This window comes from Xenopus tropicalis, chromosome 7 (genome assembly GCF_000004195.4).
Source record: "Xenopus tropicalis strain Nigerian chromosome 7, UCB_Xtro_10.0, whole genome shotgun sequence".
NCBI classification, from domain to species: domain Eukaryota; kingdom Metazoa; phylum Chordata; class Amphibia; order Anura; family Pipidae; genus Xenopus; species Xenopus tropicalis.
In genome coordinates this window covers 16287669-16300286 of record NC_030683.2, presented here as the reverse complement: position 1 = coordinate 16300286, position 12618 = coordinate 16287669, and positions in this window count along the sequence as shown.

Here is a 12618-nt window from a genome sequence, read left to right as displayed (position 1 = left end):
CAATGAACATCTGAGCTATCACTCCCATCAATAGCCGGCTAATGGTTTTATTTAGATGTAAACCAACAGGTTACACTATCAAACTCCTATATAATTCTTAATCCTGAAGCTGCAGGCAACTGGCATAGTACAGACACATTTTAATTATACTGTATCCTAAATGTTTTTTCTTTCTCTTATGGGATCTTATAAGCCCTATTACAATATATGGCAGTGTAGTATACACAAAGCACGATACAGGTATACACAAAGCACGATACAGGTATACACAAAGCACCACACAGGTATACACAAAGCACAATACAGGTATACACAAAGCACCATACAGGTATACACAAAGCACCACACAGGTATACACAAAGCACAATACAGGTATACACAAAGCACAATACAGGTATACACAAAGCACAATACAGGTATACACAAAGCACCATACAGGTATACACAAAGCACGATACAGGTATACACAAAGCACCACACAGGTATACACAAAGCACGATACAGGTATACACAAAGCACCATACAGGTATACACAAAGCACGATACAGGTATACACAAAGCACCACACAGGTATACACAAAGCACCACACAGGTATACACAAAGCACAATTCAGGTATACACAAAGCACAATACAGGTATACACAAAGCACAATACAGGTATACACAAAGCACCACACAGGTATACACAAAGCACCACACAGGTATACACAAAGCACAATTCAGGTATACACAAAGCACCACACAGGTATACACAAAGCACAATACAGGTATACACAAAGCACAATTCAGGTATACACAAAGCACAATACAGGTATACACAAAGCACAATACAGGTATACACAAAGCACCATACAGGTATACACAAAGCACCACACAGGTATACACAAAGCACAATACAGGTATACACAAAGCACAATACAGGTATACACAAAGCACCATACAGGTATACACAAAGCACCACACAGGTATACACAAAGCACCACACAGGTATACACAAAGCACAATACAGGTATACACAAAGCACAATACAGCTATACACAAAGCACAATACAGGTATACACAAAGCACAATACAGGTATACACAAAGCACAATACAGCTATACACAAAGCACAATACAGGTATACACAAAGCACAATACAGGTATACACAAAGCACAATACAGGTATACACAAAGCACCATACAGGTATACACAAAGCACCACACAGGTATACACAAAGCACAATACAGGTATACACAAAGCACCACACAGGTATACACAAAGCACAATTCAGGTATACACAAAGCACAATACAGGTATACACAAAGCACAATTCAGGTATACACAAAGCACAATACAGGTATACACAAAGCACACTATACACAATACCCAGTAAAGCTGAATAAAATATATCTGCCTGACGCTGCTGCCATTTTGCACGTATGATCATCGTGTTAATAAGATTACTGTTGATTATGGGAGCAAATCACAATTTACGAGGGAGAGAAAATGCACGTCCCTGTTTAAAAACAAGCGATTACTTTGCGTGACTCACAAAGCTTCAGGCTGTTGTCACTAAATGATTAATAATGAGCAAAGTTACTAAACAATGACAGCAACAGCTTAAAATGAAAAGAAAACGTGTCTCCTTTGGGCTGTGTTTATGAAAGTACTAAAACATACGGTGGGGGTGAGACATCTCTGTGTATGGGAGATAGGAGCTGCACTCTGTGCCCCTGGTCTAGTATAGATAGAGTGGGCACGGCCAATTGAATTCAGGGTTAAAAGCAGGGGGCTAAGTGGGAGTTCACTCGGGTTTAGCTGTAATAGGTGGGAATGGTCTTCAATAGCAGACAACAAAAGGGGAGACTTCCTAAGAATGATAATGTTTGGTTGGGTTGGGGGTCATGGTTGGGCAGAATGGGGCATGGTAGATAAGAAGATGACTTACACATCAAAAAAAGTCTTCCTGTCCTACTTAGATGGTAGCCAAAGGGATAAGAACCTGTCTGGAATGGCCCAGCTAGCTAAGTAGTATGGCACCCCATGGCGTTCTATACTCAACTCATTCCACGTAATGGTAAGGTGCTCTACTGCTATGTTAATCCTTTTGGAACAGGCGCCAAGCTGTATATGAACCCAACCTGGCAAGGGTCTAAATACACATGTAGTCTTAGAAACTGTCGCACACTGTAGCACTTGTTGTATTGCCTCAAAGTGACTTTATTGGCTCAATACAAGTAGATATCAGAAAGGACTTTCTATTAAACCAATAAAGTCACTTTCAGGCAATACAACAGTGTGCAAGAGTTTTTTGGACAACATTCTGTACTCAACTCGTGACACTTTAGCCCTAAAGATCAAGTTGTGAGTTGTCTGTATTGTAAATGGAGCACATTTGTTATAAGGGATTAATAAGGAATAATATTCTATAATATATGTATATGTATTATCAGGTTTCAATTTGCTGAAAGAACCATAAACATAAAATTAAAAGGCATCACCTGTTTAGTGATAACAAACTTCCTCACTTTATTCTTCAATTAACATTATTTCCTCCCAGTTCTTACCTGGCTTTTATTTGGGATCAATTAGCTGCTGTCACGGCAACCAGCGGCATCTTAATGAGTATTAATTTCTCATGCTATTTTGATATTCTGCAGGGGCAAAATTTCACTAAAGTGATACTAATTAATAAACCATATCTGAAAGATAGGAGTTTAGCAAAAAATAGCAGAAGAATATGGCTGTTACGATTCCTAGAAGGTATAGTAGGGGAGATGGTGCCTATAGTAGCAGTGGGGGGATAATAGCCTCTGGGAAGGGACTGGGGCTGTGGGATAGCAGGTATAGTAGGGAGAGATGGTGCCTATAGTAGCAGTGGGGGGATAATAGCCTCTGGGAAGGGACTGGGGCTGTGGGATAGCAGGTATAGTAGGGAGAGATGGTGCCTATAGTAGCAGTGGAGGGATAATAGCCTCTGGGAAGGGACTGGGGCTGTGGGATAGCAGGTATAGTAGGGAGAGATGGTGCCTATAGTAGCAGTGAAGGGATAATAACCTCTGGGAAGGGACTGGGGCTGTGGGATAGCAGGTATAGTAGGGAGAGATGGTGCCTATAGTAGCAGTGGGATAATAGCCTCTGGGAAGGGACTGGGGCTGTGGGATAGCAGGTATAGTAGGGAGAGATGGTGCCTATAGTAGCAGTGGGGGGATAATATCCTCTGGGAAGGGACTGGGGCTGTGGGATAGCAGGTATAGTAGGGAGAAATGGTGCCTATAGTAGCAGTGGAGGGATAATAGCCTCTGGGAAGGGACTGGGGCTGTGGGATAGCAGGTATAGTAGGGAGAGATGGTGCCTATAGTAGCAGTGGGGGGATAATAGCCTCTGGGAAGGGACTGGGGCTGTGGGATAGCAGGTATAGTAGGGAGAGATGGTGCCTATAGTAGCAGTGGGGGGATAATAGCCTCTGGGAAGGGACTGGGGCTGTGGGATAGCAGGTATAGTAGGGAGAGATGGTGCCTATAGTAGCAGTGGGGCGATAATAGCCTCTGGGAAGGGACTGGGGCTGTGGGATAGCAGGTATAGTAGGGAGAGATGGTGCCTATAGTAGCAGTGGGGGGGGGGGATAAAAGAAAAACGCTTGGCGAAAATTCAGCCCTACGCCTGCTACTTGTGCCTGCACCTGAATGAATGAGATACGCTCGGGTGCAGGCACATGTAGCCAATATATGCAAAAAAATGTGAGACTTTGCATTCTCACGCGTTTTCATGCGTATATCGGCTACATGTGCTTGCACCCGAGTGTATCTCATTCATTCAGGTGCAGGCACAAGTAGCAGGCGTAGGGCTGTGAGGCTGTATCGGCCCTACGCCATGTCTGACATCAGCCTTAGATAGAGAGTTCAGCAGGGCTAAAGGCTACAAAGAGAATTATCATTGGTTTATGCCCAGCTGCCATTAGAAATGGCGGAGGCCTAAAACAAAGCGAAACAGCACACTTCTTCCACACCCATACTTTCAAATATTTGGTGCAAATTTCAATAGTAATTACGTGTTACAATATTTACCAAGTCTTGAAAGCTCAAAAGGGCCTAAAATATAATTTGTATTTAACTGTTTAAAAATATGCAAAATACATTTCCATGGCTTATTCGATGGCGTCTGCTCAGTGCCAGAGCTGCCGGTGTAATATTGAATCCACGCCAACATATTACCGACCGGCTGATTAAACTATTAGTCGCTGAGATTTTATAGAGACAGGTTTGGCAACTGAAGATTCTTTTTTCCCTACATGCCTTAAACCTACTGTAACATTTCCAGTCTTAAACCTCTTCGTTGCCATGGAAACTGACACCGCTTCCAGTTGTGACTCTTCTGAGAATTAATTGCTTTTCTGAGTTTCATAACACTCGCTGTCTGTTAGACTCAGCCCTACGGGAAGGAGCGGCGCAGAGTAATGAATTGGATTAGCCGGCGAAATACTTACATTCTTTTGTCTGGAATTAAACTTGGAAATCTTTCCTTATTTGTTTTTGGATTTATATCCCATAATTAGCACAGCCCTGTACTATGGATGGAAAGGTCAAAGAGTAGATAACAGAATACATCACTATAAACTTTGGCAGGATTTAAATGTTACAAGGAGTTTCTACCCAAAAACAAAAATTGATTCAAAGAAACTTTCCAGTGTTTTCATTGGTGGAGATTGGAGTCTGAGAGGCAGGGGAGTAGCAGGGTGCAGGAGTCTGGGCAGGATAGGCAGGGGAGTAGCAGGGTGCAGGAGTCTGGGCAGGATAGGCAGGGGAGTAGCAGGGTGCAGGGGTCTGGGCAGGATAGGCAGGGGAGTAGCAGGGTGCAGGGGTCTGGGCAGGATAAGCAGGGGAGTAGCAGGGTGCAGGGGTCTGGGCAGGATAGGCAGGGGAGTAGCAGGGTGCAGGAGTCTGGGCAGGATAAGCAGGGGAGTAGCAGGGTGCAGGAGTCTGGGCAGGATAGGCAGGGGAGTAGCAGGGTGCAGGAGTCTGGGCAGGATAGGCAGGGGAGTAGCAGGGTGCAGGAGTCTGGGCAGGATAGGCAGGGGAGTAGCAGGGTGCAGGAGTCTGGGCAGGATAGGCAGGGGAGTAGCAGGGTGCAGGAGTCTGGGCAGGATAGGCAGGGGAGTAGCAGGGTGCAGGAGTCTGGGCAAGATAGGCAGGGGAGTAGCAGGGTGCAGGGGTCTGGGCAGGATAGGCAGGGGAGTAGCAGGGTGCAGGAGTCTGGGCAGGATAGGCAGGGGAGTAGCAGGGTGCAGGAGTCTGGGCAGGATAAGCAGGGGAGTAGCAGGGTGCAGGAGTCTGGGCAGGATAAGCAGGGGAGTAGCAGGGTGCAGGAGTCTGGGCAGGATAGGCAGGGGAGTAGCAGGGTGCAGGGGTCTGGGCAGGATAGGCAGGGGAGTAGCAGGGTGCAGGAGTCTGGGCAGGATAAGCAGGGGAGTAGCAGGGTGCAGGAGTCTGGGCAGGATAGGCAGGGGAGTAGCAGGGTGCAGGGGTCTGGGCAGGATAGGCAGGGGAGTAGCAGGGTGCAGGAGTCTGGGCAGGATAGGCAGGGGAGTAGCAGGGTGCAGGAGTCTGGGCAGGATAGGCAGGGGAGTAGCAGGGTGCAGGAGTCTGGGCAGGATAAGCAGGGGAGTAGCAGGGTGCAGGAGTCTGGGCAGGATAAGCAGGGGAGTAGCAGGGTGCAGGAGTCTGGGCAGGATAGGCAGGGGAGTAGCAGGGTGCAGGAGTCTGGGCAGGATAGGCAGGGGAGTAGCAGGGTGCAGGGGTCTGGGCAGGATAGGCAGGGGAGTAGCAGGGTGCAGGAGTCTGGGCAGGATAGGCAGGGGAGTAGCAGGGTGCAGGAGTCTGGGCAGGATAAGCAGGGGAGTAGCAGGGTGCAGGAGTCTGGGCAGGATAGGCAGGGAATAGCAGGGTGCAGGAGTCTGGGCAGGATAGGCAGGGGAGTAGAAGGGTGCAGGAGTCTGGGCAGGATAAGCAGGGGAGTAGCAGGGTGCAGGAGTCTGGGCAGGATAGGCAGGGGAGTAGCAGGGTGCAGGAGTCTGGGCAGGATAAGCAGGGGAGTAGCAGGGTGCAGGAGTCTGGGCAGGATAGGCAGGGGAGTAGCAGGGTGCAGGAGTCTGGGCAGGATAGGCAGGGGAGTAGCAGGGTGCAGGAGTCTGGGCAGGATAGGCAGGGGAGTAGCAGGGTGCAGGAGTCTGGGCAGGATAGGCAGGGGAGTAGCAGGTTGCAGGAGTCTGGGCAGGATAAGCAGGGGAGTAGCAGGGTGCAGGAGTCTGGGCAGGATAAGCAGGGGAGTAGCAGGGTGCAGGAGTCTGGGCAGGATAGGCAGGGGAGTAGCAGGGTGCAGGAGTCTGGGCAGGATAGGCAGGGGAGTAGCAGGGTGCAGGAGTCTGGGCAGGATAGGCAGGGGAGTAGCAGGGTGCAGGAGTCTGGGCAGGATAGGCAGGGGAGTAGCAGGGTGCAGGAGTCTGGGCAGGATAGGCAGGGGAGTAGCAGGGTGCAGGAGTCTGGGCAGGATAGGCAGGGGAGTAGCAGGGTGCAGGAGTCTGGGCAGGATAAGCAGGGGAGTAGCAGGGTGCAGGAGTCTGGGCAGGATAAGCAGGGGAGTAGCAGGGTGCAGGAGTCTGGCAGGATAGGCAGGGGAGTAGCAGGGTGCAGGGGTCTGGGCAGGATAGGCAGGGGAGTAGCAGGGTGCAGGAGTCTGGGCAGGATAGGCAGGGGAGTAGCAGGGTGCAGGAGTCTGGGCAGGATAGGCAGGGGAGTAGCAGGGTGCAGGAGTCTGGGCAGGATAAGCAGGGGAGTAGCAGGGTGCAGGAGTCTGGGCAGGATAAGCAGGGGAGTAGCAGGGTGCAGGAGTCTGGGCAGGATAGGCAGGGGAGTAGCAGGGTGCAGGAGTCTGGGCAGGATAGGCAGGGGAGTAGCAGGGTGCAGGAGTCTGGGCAGGATAAGCAGGGGAGTAGCAGGGTGCAGGAGTCTGGGCAGGATAGGCAGGGGAGTAGCAGGGTGCAGGGGTCTGGGCAGGATAGGCAGGGGAGTAGCAGGGTGCAGGAGTATGGGCAGGATAGGCAGGGGAGTAGCAGGGTGCAGGAGTCTGGGCAGGATAAGCAGGGGAGTAGCAGGGTGCAGGAGTCTGGGCAGGATAGGCAGGGGAGTAGCAGGGTGCAGGGGTCTGGGCAGGATAGGCAGGGGAGTAGCAGGGTGCAGGAGTATGGGCAGGATAGGCAGGGGAGTAGCAGGGTGCAGGAGTCTGGGCAGGATAAGCAGGGGAGTAGCAGGGTGCAGGAGTCTGGGCAGGATAGGCAGGGGAGTAGCAGGGTGCAGGAGTCTGGGCAGGATAGGCAGGGGAGTAGCAGGGTGCAGGAGTCTGGGCAGGATAAGCAGGGGAGTAGCAGGGTGCAGGAGTCTGGGCAGGATAGGCAGGGGAGTAGCAGGGTGCAGGAGTCTGGGCAGGATAGGCAGGGGAGTAGCAGGGTGCAGGAGTCTGGGCAGGATAGGCAGGGGAGTAGCAGGGTGCAGGAGTCTGGGCAGGATAAGCAGGGGAGTAGCAGGGTGCAGGAGTCTGGGCAGGATAGGCAGGGGAGTAGCAGGGTGCAGGAGTCTGGGCAGGATAGGCAGGGGAGTAGCAGGGTGCAGGAGTCTGGGCAGGATAAGCAGGGGAGTAGCAGGGTGCAGGAGTCTGGGCAGGATAGGCAGGGGAGTAGCAGGGTGCAGGAGTCTGGGCAGGATAGGCAGGGGAGTAGCAGGGTGCAGGAGTCTGGGCAGGATAGGCAGGGGAGTAGCAGGGTGCAGGAGTCTGGGCAGGATAGGCAGGGGAGTAGCAGGGTGCAGGAGTCTGGGCAGGATAGGCAGGGGAGTAGCAGGGTGCAGGAGTCTGGGCAGGATAAGCAGGGGAGTAGCAGGGTGCAGGGGTCTGGGCAGGATAGGCAGGGGAGTAGCAGGGTGCAGGAGTCTGGGCAGGATAGGCAGGGGAGTAGCAGGGTGCAGGAGTCTGGGCAGGATAAGCAGGGGAGTAGCAGGGTGCAGGAGTCTGGGCAGGATAGGCAGGGGAGTAGCAGGGTGCAGGAGTCTGGGCAGGATAGGCAGGGGAGTAGCAGGGTGCAGGAGTCTGGGCAGGATAAGCAGGGGAGTAGCAGGGTGCAGGAGTCTGGGCAGGATAGGCAGGGGAGTAGCAGGGTGCAGGAGTCTGGGCAGGATAGGCAGGGGAGTAGCAGGGTGCAGGAGTCTGGGCAGGATAGGCAGGGGAGTAGCAGGGTGCAGGAGTCTGGGCAGGATAGCAGGGGAGTAGCAGGGTGCAGGGGTCTGGGCAGGATAGGCAGGGGAGTAGCAGGGTGCAGGAGTCTGGGCAGGATAAGCAGGGGAGTAGCAGGGTGCAGGAGTCTGGGCAGGATAGGCAGGGGAGTAGCAGGGTGCAGGGGTCTGGGCAGGATAGGCAGGGGAGTAGCAGGGTGCAGGAGTCTGGGCAGGATAGGCAGGGGAGTAGCAGGGTGCAGGAGTCTGGGCAGGATAGGCAGGGGAGTAGCAGGGTGCAGGAGTCTGGGCAGGATAGGCAGGGGAGTAGCAGGGTGCAGGAGTCTGGGCAGGATAGGCAGGGGAGTAGCAGGGTGCAGGAGTCTGGGCAGGATAGGCAGGGGAGTAGCAGGGTGCAGGAGTCTGGGCAGGATAAGCAGGGGAGTAGCAGGGTGCAGGAGTCTGGGCAGGATAGGCAGGGAGTAGCAGGGTGCAGGAGTCTGGGCAGGATAGGCAGGGGAGTAGCAGGGTGCAGGGGTCTGGGCAGGATAGGCAGGGGAGTAGCAGGGTGCAGGAGTCTGGGCAGGATAGGCAGGGGAGTAGCAGGGTGCAGGAGTCCTGGGCAGGATAAGCAGGGGAGTAGCAGGGTGCAGGAGTCTGGGGCAGGATAGGCAGGGGAGTAGCAGGTGCAGGAGTCTGGGCAGGATAAGCAGGGGAGTAGCAGGGTGCAGGAGTCTGGGCAGGATAGGCAGGGGAGTAGCAGGGTGCAGGAGTCTGGGCAGGATAGGCAGGGGAGTAGCAGGGTGCAGGAGTCTGGGCAGGATAGGCAGGGGAGTAGCAGGGTGCAGGAGTCTGGCAGGATAGGCAGGGGAGTAGCAGGGTGCAGGAGTCTGGCAGGATAAGCAGGGGAGTAGCAGGGTGCAGGAGTCTGGGCAGGATAAGCAGGGGAGTAGCAGGGTGCAGGAGTCTGGGCAGGATAGGCAGGGGAGTAGCAGGGTGCAGGAGTCTGGCAGGATAGGCAGGGAGTAGCAGGGTGCAGGAGTCTGGGCTGGATAGGCAGGGGAGTAGCAGGGTGCAATAGTCTGGGCAGGATAGGCAGGGGAGTAGCAGGGTGCAGGAGTCTGGGCAGGATAGGCAGGGGAGTAGCAGGGTGCAGGAGTCTGGGCAGGATAGGCAGGGGAGTAGCAGGGTGCAGGAGTCTGGGCAGGATAGGCAGGGGAGTAGCAGGGTGCAGGAGTCTGGGCAGGATAGGCAGGGGAGTAGCAGGGTGCAGGAGTCTGGGCAGGATAGGCAGGGGAGTAGCAGGGTGCAGGAGTCTGGGCAGGATAGGCAGGGGAGTAGCAGGGTGCAGGAGTCTGGGCAGGATAGGCAGGGGAGTAGCAGGGTGCAGGAGTCTGGGCAGGATAGGCAGGGGAGTAGCAGGGTGCAGGAGTCTGGGCAGGATAGGCAGGGGAGTAGCAGGGTGCAATAGTCTGGGCTGGATAGGCAGGGGAGTAGCAGGGTGCAGGAGTCTGGGTAGGATAGGCAGGGGAGTAGCAGGGTGCAGGAGTCTGGGCAGGATAGGCAGGGGAGTAGCAGGGTGGCAGGAGTCTGGGCTGGATAGGCAGGGGAGTAGCAGGGTGCAATAGTCTGGGCTGGATAGGCAGGGGAGTAGCAGGGTGCAGGAGTCTGGGCAGGATAGGCAGGGGGGTAGCAGGGTGCAATAGTCTGGGCTGGATAGGCAGGGGAGTAGCAGGGTGCAGGAGTCTGGGCAGGATAGGCAGGGGAGTAGCAGGGTGCAGGAGTCTGGGCAGGATAGGCAGGGGGGTAGCAGGGTGCAATAGTCTGGGCAGGATAGGCAGGGGAGTAGCAGGGTGCAGGAGTCTGGGCAGGATAGGCAGGGGAGTAGCAGGGTGCAATAGTCTGGGCTGGATAGGCAGGGGAGTAGCAGGGTGCAGGAGTCTGGGCAGGATAGGCAGGGGAGTAGCAGGGTGCAGGAGTCTGGGCAGGATAGGCAGGGGAGTAGCAGGGTGCAGGAGTCTGGGCAGGATAGGCAGGGGAATAGCAGGGTGCAGGAGTCTGGGCAGGATAGGCAGGGGAGTAGCAGGGTGCAGGAGTCTGGGCAGGATAGGCAGGGGAGTAGCAGGGTGCAGGAGTCTGGGCAGGATAGGCAGGGGAGTAGCAGGGTGCAGGAGTCTGGGCAGGATAGGCAGGGGAGTAGCAGGGTGCAGGAGTCTGGGCAGGATAGGCAGGGGAATAGCATTGTGCAGGAGTCTGGGCAGGATAGGCAGGGGAGTAGCAGGGTGCAGGAGTCTGGGCAGGATAGGCAGGGAATAGCAGGGTGCAGGAGTCTGGGCAGGATAGGCAGGGGAGTAGCAGGGTGCAGGAGTCTGGGCAGGATAGGCAGGGGAGTAGCAGGGTGCAGGAGTCTGGGCAGGATAGGCAGGGGAGTAGCAGGGTGCAGGAGTCTGGGCAGGATAGGCAGGGGAGTAGCAGGGTGCAGGAGTCTGGGCAGGATAGGCAGGGGAGTAGCAGGGTGCAGGAGTCTGGGCAGGATAGGCAGGGGAGTAGCAGGGTGCAGGAGTCTGGGCAGGATAGGCAGGGGAGTAGCAGGGTGCAGGAGTCTGGGCAGGATAGGCAGGGGAGTAGCAGGGTGCAGGAGTCTGGGCAGGATAGGCAGGGGAGTAGCAGGGTGCAGGGAGTCTGGGCAGGATAGGCAGGGGAGTAGCAGGGTGCAGGAGTCTGGGCAGGATAGGCAGGGGAGTAGCAGGGTGCAGGAGTCTGGGCAGGATAGGCAGGGGAGTAGCAGGGTGCAGGAGTCTGGGCAGGATAGGCAGGGGAGTAGCAGGGTGCAGGAGTCTGCTGCACTCTGCTGCTCCCCTGCCTATCCAGCCCAGACTCCTGCACCCTGCTACTCCCCTGCCTAGTATAGGAAGGACCTTGGTGCACATTGCAGTCAGGCCTGGACTGGGATTCAACATAAGCCCTGGCTTTTCAAATACACACAGCTACCCAGGCCTGAAACAAGCAAGTACTTTTTGTATCTTTATGTATCTCTAAATCAATAATCCCCTTTGGTTGATGGCCCAGCTTTGCTCACAGCTCTGCTAGAGAAACAGAACACTGTCACGCATAATAAGGAACAGCGATTATCCCTCAGAAACTGCCAGGCTTGGAGAACAGTCACTCACTGTCATCTGCTGGAATAAAAAGAGCAGTCACCGTCAACTGCTGGAACATCAGAGAGCTCTTGTGAAGCATCAAGTGCCGGAGCAGGAGAATATAATAGTCCATTATCATGTGTCAGGGACAAACAACCAGTTCACTATGTATCCATTATGAGGAATAAAATAACCCGCTATTAACCTTAAGAGCAACAGAAAGCTTACTACCATAGACTAACTGCCACCATGACCTACATGGACTGAATGCCATCATGACAAGGGCCAGACTTTTTAAAACTTTAGCACCAAACTTTGGCTCTAAAAGATATTGATCCATGGTGCCCCTGCACTAGTTTGGTGGGGCTGCTAAATCTGATTCAATAAATTGGCCTCCATTCTAACCCCGTCCCTGTTGGGAAAGGACCATATCCATGGCTCCATGCAGATATTGACTGATGGGTTTTCCAACATCCCCTATTGATATCTAACCAAATTTTAATCATATATTGGCCATATTAACCCCATATGTGGGTCGAAAAGAAGGTGGAAGGTGTTTTTCTGCAGTATATAGAGTGCTGGGTTTTCTGGCTTCTGTACATTTTGGCTTTGCCCTGTATGCTTAAAGCTTACCATAGACATGCCGATGTTATGGCGGTGCACCGATCCTGACCAGTATCACTGGAATTGGTCATGTTGGATAATTTTATCTTCATATTCCTGGTCTGACCATTCATGCTTTCTGGACAAACTAATGGAAATGTGGCCATGCATTGTACCCCAAGGGAAACCTGCAATGGTCAACCCACCTTAAAGCAACCCACCTTTTTCCACAAAGTCTTCCAAGATAAACCCCAACATTTTTTAATTATCTTTACTTAGTTTAGGGCAAAGTCTATGCTGACATCATTCTATGGTATCTCCCAGTTCAGTAAACAATTGTTCCTGCCAATGAATAAGAGCAGATAATGAAGATAATAAACAGAGCAGAATCAGGCCAAGCCAGTAGTGCGCCCTAGGCAACCCGGCTGCCCACCTCACCATTGCAAACGGGACAAGATAGCCTGAACTATAAGAGGTACCTGCCTAGCACCCCCCACTGTTGCACCATTGGCAGACTTCTTCTGCCTACCCCTAATTCCATCCCTTCTCTAGAGTACAAATTAATATTAATAGTAGATTAAGAAAGAGAATCTGTAAGTTATATCCCACTAATAGGTCCTGAATATATATATAT